Here is a 6,543-nt window from a genome sequence, read left to right on the forward strand (position 1 = left end):
GCTATTATTTTAATAAAAGTTGCAGATTTAATAAGATTGAAAATTTCTTTTGAAATTACATTACAAAAAAAAATTAAAAATGTTAGTGATTTGGTTGAGATCTACTTTAAAATACAATGAGACATACCAAAAAAAGATACAGTATAAGAAGTCATATCAACAAATGCAAAGTAACACATGCACGCACACTGTGTTACTGTACTGTTGTTAATATGACTTAAGATACCTTTTGATGAAATGTCTTTTTTCTTTAAGCTTTTAAGGTGATCTTAACAAAATCACCAAACTATAAAAAGGAATCGATGGAACAGCAAAGGTTCCCATCACCCTTACAAAAATCCATAACTTTTGCATTTTAATAGAGAGGCTGAACCAGTCATTTTCTTTGTGATGTACAGCTTTGATTTTCCCCTTATCTCTCAGGGAATTTTGACTTTCTGAGAAAGGGATTATTGAGTTGTATGGCTGTAAGAGAAGCTCCTTGATCACTATAGTACTGTGTGCTTAAAATGTTACAGTCAGCTCAGCTGCTCCTTGCTTGTAAAAGCATTAGGGACGCCATGTTAATATTAATTAGGTCTTTTCTGTACAGGAATTTCAGTCGCTGCCATGAAGACAGCTTGTAGAGAGAAGATTATACCCAAAGTCAGACATTAAGACAAACATATTTAGAACAACAATTATGATAATTGCAAAAACACTAACGCAGAAGAAATAAGTAAATCTGATTAAGGGCACTTCTGCATGATCAAATATAAATCTTATGTCTTCCCTCTAACCTGGTTTAAACATAAGAGGATTATATTATGTATTAACAGATTTGTGAAGCTGAACTTATTGTACCTAATAATATAGAGCATCTGAGGGAGTGCTGTGAAAGGAACGTACTAGAAAAGTAATCCACTTAAAATTAAAAATAGACAGAATCATTTGGAAGGTGTACGAGACGTATGTGAAAAGGTTACATTGGCTACAGGGCCGATGTAGCTTGTTAATTGACTGCGTGAAAATTACTCTGCGGTTTTCTTTTTACTCATTAACTATGAAGCCTGGAAAAAATATTACATATTATTTGAATTGATAGATATTGTAATTTCCAATTTTGTATATACTTTGGACAGAAAAAAGGCTAAGTATGCTGTGTAATGTGTATTTATTAATAGGAATAACTGATAAAAATTTGAAGCAGTACCATATAATAATGTCAATTAACTGCAGGTGCTATTGATCAGAGCTCTTGTATTATGCTACTTGTCCTTTGACCACAGTGGTAATGCTTTTTTAATGAAATCACATCACTGATTGTTATTGTAGCATATGCTCAAAAACACGCTTATTAATGTACTTTTTTTATTAAACAAACAATTATGCATTTGTATATTGTTTAATATAATAATAATAATAATAATAATAATAATAATAATAATAATAATAATTTGTATTATTATTATTAGTAGTAGTAGTAGTAGTGATATTATTAATAATATTAATAATAATTATAATTCTCAAAACCTTATTTTTCCATTTGGCACCCGATTCTAAAAATGAGCACACGTATGTTCAGTTGTTTATCAAGAATGTGTAAAATGTTAATATTAAAAAATCAACAACTGTAGCTGTGTCTTTCTATCTATCTGTCTGTCCATCCATATACTTGTCTGTAAACATCTACTTCTCTTTCTGTTTGCCTGCTTATCTATATGGCTGTCTGTATCAGCCTAGGTCTCTGTCTACAGCTGACTCCTAATAATCAGCCATTTTTATCCATTAAGAAACACTGTACAGCATCTTCTGATGTTCGTTTGTTTTCTAAAATTAAACACTTACTTTATATTTTGCTCTGCCGACTATTTAAATGCTAATGATCTTATATTTAAAGGAGTAAATCAGTTAGGCTTATTAAAATGCAGCTGAAAACCTTTAAAAAGTGTTCTATTATACAATTAATTTATTAATGTTTTCAGCAGATTTAAGCTGGTTTCACCCATCCCAAGAACTGTAAAGAAGGAATGATACAGATCTCACTAAACATATAAAGCTGCCACCATGTTTAAAAGTTAGAGAAGGAATTAACTGACAGCTGTTCTCTGGCAAGGAATCGTGTGACAAAGTTGGTCATTTCCACAATGTAGTGAAAGCAGCCCCCATATTATGTAAAGAAGTGGTTAAACCACATTATCTGCTTAAATAAAATAAAACACTGACTTAAATTGCTAAGAAACGATTGGATTTGAAGAATCTGGGTATTTTTAAATGCTCTTTTGGGACAAACAGTATATATAATTATATATATATAATTATATATATATAATTATATATATATACATGCATATACATGCATATACATGCATATATATGTGTGTATATATATATATATATATATATATATATATATATATATAATATATATATATATATATATATATATATATATATATATATATATACATATGTATATATATATATATATATATACATATATATATATATATATATATATATATATATATATATATATATATATATATATATATATATATATATATATACATATATATATACATATATATATATATATATATATATATATATATATATATATATACATATATATATATATATATATACATATATATATATATATATATATGTATATATATATGTGTATATATATATGTGTGTGTGTATATATATATATATATATATATATATATATATATATATATATATATATATATATATAGACTTAGTGAGTACAGTTTATAAAAGGAGTTACATTTACTTGAAAGCAACTCAGCATTTTAAAACATGTTCTGTAAATTTGACAAGTACATGCTACAGATACATTAGTAATATTATTACATGAATAAAAAATGTATCAAAAGATTTACTTAAAGTTAACAATCTCAAATACACATGCAAATGTGTTTATGTCCACACAGGATTCGATAAATTTGACTTTTATGTGATCCCCATGTGCAGCATGCAGTTTTATGTTATCTGCAATTTTAGGCTAAAGAAGATAAAGCAACAGTTGACATTATTCTTCATAAAGGATTACGTGACATGAAGAGTCAACTATGCGTTGGAGAAAATCACCCACAATATGGCATTTTAATTTTAATATATTGATCTTTAATAAACCTCTGATACTTTTACAGATTTATTGAAAAATCATCCTAAACTATTTTAGATTGCCAAACATGTATATTATATTATTATTTTTTATTATTATTATTCTATGGATGGACATATAAACACTTATCTTACTAGAACCTGGACACTTTCTAAGTGATATTCACTTATTTTGGAAACAACTAATGAAAATAAGCAATGTTTGATGATTGTAGCCAATAGTATAATGTCTTGAAAGTCAAGCATTCTGCAACACTAATGACATTTAACACCCAGAGGCCCGGTGATTATTCACTCTAAGGACAGTCATCAGAATTGCTGAATTGTTTTTACCCTTGTAGGTGTTTCCCAATAAAACAGAAGACATTAAATTCTCATGTCTTTGTGTACAATAAAAGTTATTTTAGTGAAGCAAATGGTGTCATTGGCTCTACATGTCCAAATGTGATATTTTTTTGAAAGGACGAGTATTATTTGTACTAATGAATAGAAGTTTTGAATGCCAGTCTTTGTGCAAAATGTCATACATCCAGTCAGGTAAACTTCAAAATCCTTTTTTTCCAAATAATTTGATGTTTGTACTAACTCTACTGGTATTAGGCCTGGTTCTCTCTCCAGATATTATCACATAATAAGACATTACAAACCACAGGAAAGTGACTCATCACCAAAAGCTCATCATCATAAAACTTGGAATTCCTAGAAAAACTTAAGAGACAGTTTTATATTTATAAATCGCATTTCTTTTGACACACTATACTGAGAAATAAATGACATATTTAAATTTTTACTGTTTGTTGTCTCCTCAAGGAAACAATCACCATGTCTCACTGTATATTACCAAATGTCTCTCAAACTTTTACATTACTTTCTAAAAAATTCTACATCTCATATAGTGAAGGTTTTGATTCAGCTGACATTTACATGGGGTTAGACATTGCATTGTCCTAGACCATATAGCTGCCATTTTGTCATTAGGGTCACTAGTTACACTTGCTTCACTGAAGGGAAGCAAATAAGCTAAGGCGGGAAATGTAATAATGAAAAAAATATTTTAACTTTCCCTATGATATTTTCATTTCAAACTTCAGATACCACTGTAAAATGCAGCTGAGTACAACTTTTTGTGACTCTTTTTGGTGTAAAGATTGTATTTGCTAAGGCTGTGCCAGATCCTCTAACATAACCTTAGGCAATTAACTGAATAAAGATGTTTTCTTATATTTTGTTTTAAATCTATAATGCTTATGGTTTCATTGCAAGTAAATTGTCTGATAAGCTTTTCCTAAATTATCCTTCTGCAGTCAATGTGATAATGCAAGCTATGGTAAATACATACATGTACACATACACACCCTAGTTGTTTGCTGCTTTTACACCATATTTACGCTTACCTGTAGTCTGAAGTACAAGTCATTCTTTGTTATCTAAAGAAATGCGTAGTTTCATTATTAATAATAATAATAATAATAATAATTATAATAATTAATTGACACATTAAAAGGAAACGGAAAAGACATTCAAATTATTATGCTACTACATTTCTATGAATAATAATAATAATAATACTAATAATAATAATAATAATAATAATAATAATAATATTAATAATAATAATCATACATCAAACACATATTTTACATTATTTTAAATATGTGTTTTTTTGTTTTGTTTTTTGTTATACCAATTACAGAACTGACATTACACAGCCTATTTTCATGTTTTATTAAACTACAAACAAACACATAAGACGGGTCTACATTTTGCTTGCAATGGCATCCTTTTGTGAAATTTAATTTCTTCAAGAGTATTACATCTATTTTTATTGCAGTAAATTGTGATATCTTAAAAACAGGTTCTCTATAGCTCTGCTCTGTGCTGTTGTTTATGTAGTGTTTCCTTGTGTTTCTTTAATTTAAAAGAAGGCTGAAGTTAATTCCTGTGTCATCTCATCTCTATAACAAGAGTCTTTCTCATTTAATTAAGATCTATCACATGAGATCTGATTGCTTAATGGGAACTAATAACTCACCTATTTAGAAAAAAAAAATGAAGCATTATCAGTACTTAAACTCTGCTTTAGCAGGATATTAATTGGAGATATAGAAAAGAAAACACATTTTTAGAGGCAGGGGAAATGAATCAGGGCTCATGCAAATTGTTGCATCATTTTAACAAAGTAACAAAAAATTGGGTTCTTAATTAGCCCTATTAATAAAACTTTTATTGATTGCATAAAAAAGGTTTAACAAACATATAAGGCGCTTGACAAAACCAACACAATTACTCACCTGCTTATTAAGAAATATAGTGTAGTAACACAATCATACACAACAGTAGCACTTACCATATTTTACTTTCATGGAGATTGCATGTCATTAAGCCACATGTATCATTAAAAACAACCAAGACATTAATCTTTTGCAGATTTGCACAGACTGCATGTTGTGTTTTAAGCATGCAAATATTAACGAAGTACAAGAAGACACAAAGCATATACATGTTTCTATTGAACAGCCACATTAAGGAAGAAAGCCTTTGCTTTCCAGTATATACTGGAAGTGAAAGCCTAATTGTCAGCCGTGTATAGAACAAGGACACAATCATATTGTCCTGCACACACATGACCAATTCTCTACTGTGCCTTCATTAACTCCTTGTAACACTATATTTCCTTTTTCCAATGTGCTATATCTGATCAGACTGCATAGAACATCATGGAAATGGTTTGTTTAGCCAAAGTGTTGATAGTTTTATTGGTTTTCTGTGTTCACTCAGCTTTGATTTGTTATATTTGCAATGGGCAGTGAAAATTCTCTCTAAATTATTTATTGTTGTAAAGTAGCAAGGATCAAGGTTTACTTACATTTTTCAGCCCCTCTGTGTCTTCTCTAGCATTTTAGCAAACTAAAAAAAGGCGTGTTACAAATCCTAAAGGAACGTGCAAACAGTTAAACGGCAAGTGTAGGAGGGTTTAACAGTTTGGATGTGGTTGGGGTACATTTTGGCATATGCAAACAGTCTGAAAACTCAGCCTGTAAAACAGTCTCGAGACTGAAGGAAATCAGTACTTAATTCAACAAACATTTGTTTCAGCTCAAGAATTGCTGCACACTGAAAGTTTTAGGAGCTGATAATATCCTTCCTGATATATACTTGATAAGATGCTGCACAGCACCATCTGCTGGTATTTACCGCTCTCAAATATAAAGACATCAGTGTTTGTTACATTTTGTGCTGTGCTCAGTACCTGTTTAAAAGTCTGTATAGCCATTTAACCAAAATAACTTTTTTTTTTATTATTATTATTATTATTATAGTCAGTTTCATTGAATGATTTAAAATTCAACTGTTTGCTAGGTGGTACAATTATTAACTGCAGTTATGGAAAAAAAAAGTTGCAATACC

General features: G+C 29.2%; 1 long non-coding RNA gene across 4 annotated transcripts in view; it reads right to left on the reverse strand.

The window, feature by feature from the left end:
• LOC143934820 (uncharacterized) overlaps positions 1-6,148 on the reverse strand; it is a 58,080-nt gene extending 51,932 nt beyond the window's left edge. For all 4 annotated transcript variants that reach the window (XR_013263377.1, XR_013263373.1, XR_013263372.1 and 1 more), the window contains exons 1-2: positions 6,002-6,148; positions 4,530-4,562 (exon numbers count right to left, since the gene is read on the reverse strand). This is a non-coding gene — a long non-coding RNA (uncharacterized LOC143934820). The remainder of the gene's footprint in view (positions 1-4,529; positions 4,563-6,001) is intronic.
• Between the last annotated feature and the right edge of the window lie 395 nt (positions 6,149-6,543).

This window comes from Lithobates pipiens, unplaced genomic scaffold, assembly GCF_037356315.1.
Source record: "Lithobates pipiens isolate NorthernLeopardFrog02 unplaced genomic scaffold, aLitPip1_a1.2 Scaffold_10, whole genome shotgun sequence".
NCBI lineage: Eukaryota > Metazoa > Chordata > Amphibia > Anura > Ranidae > Lithobates > Lithobates pipiens.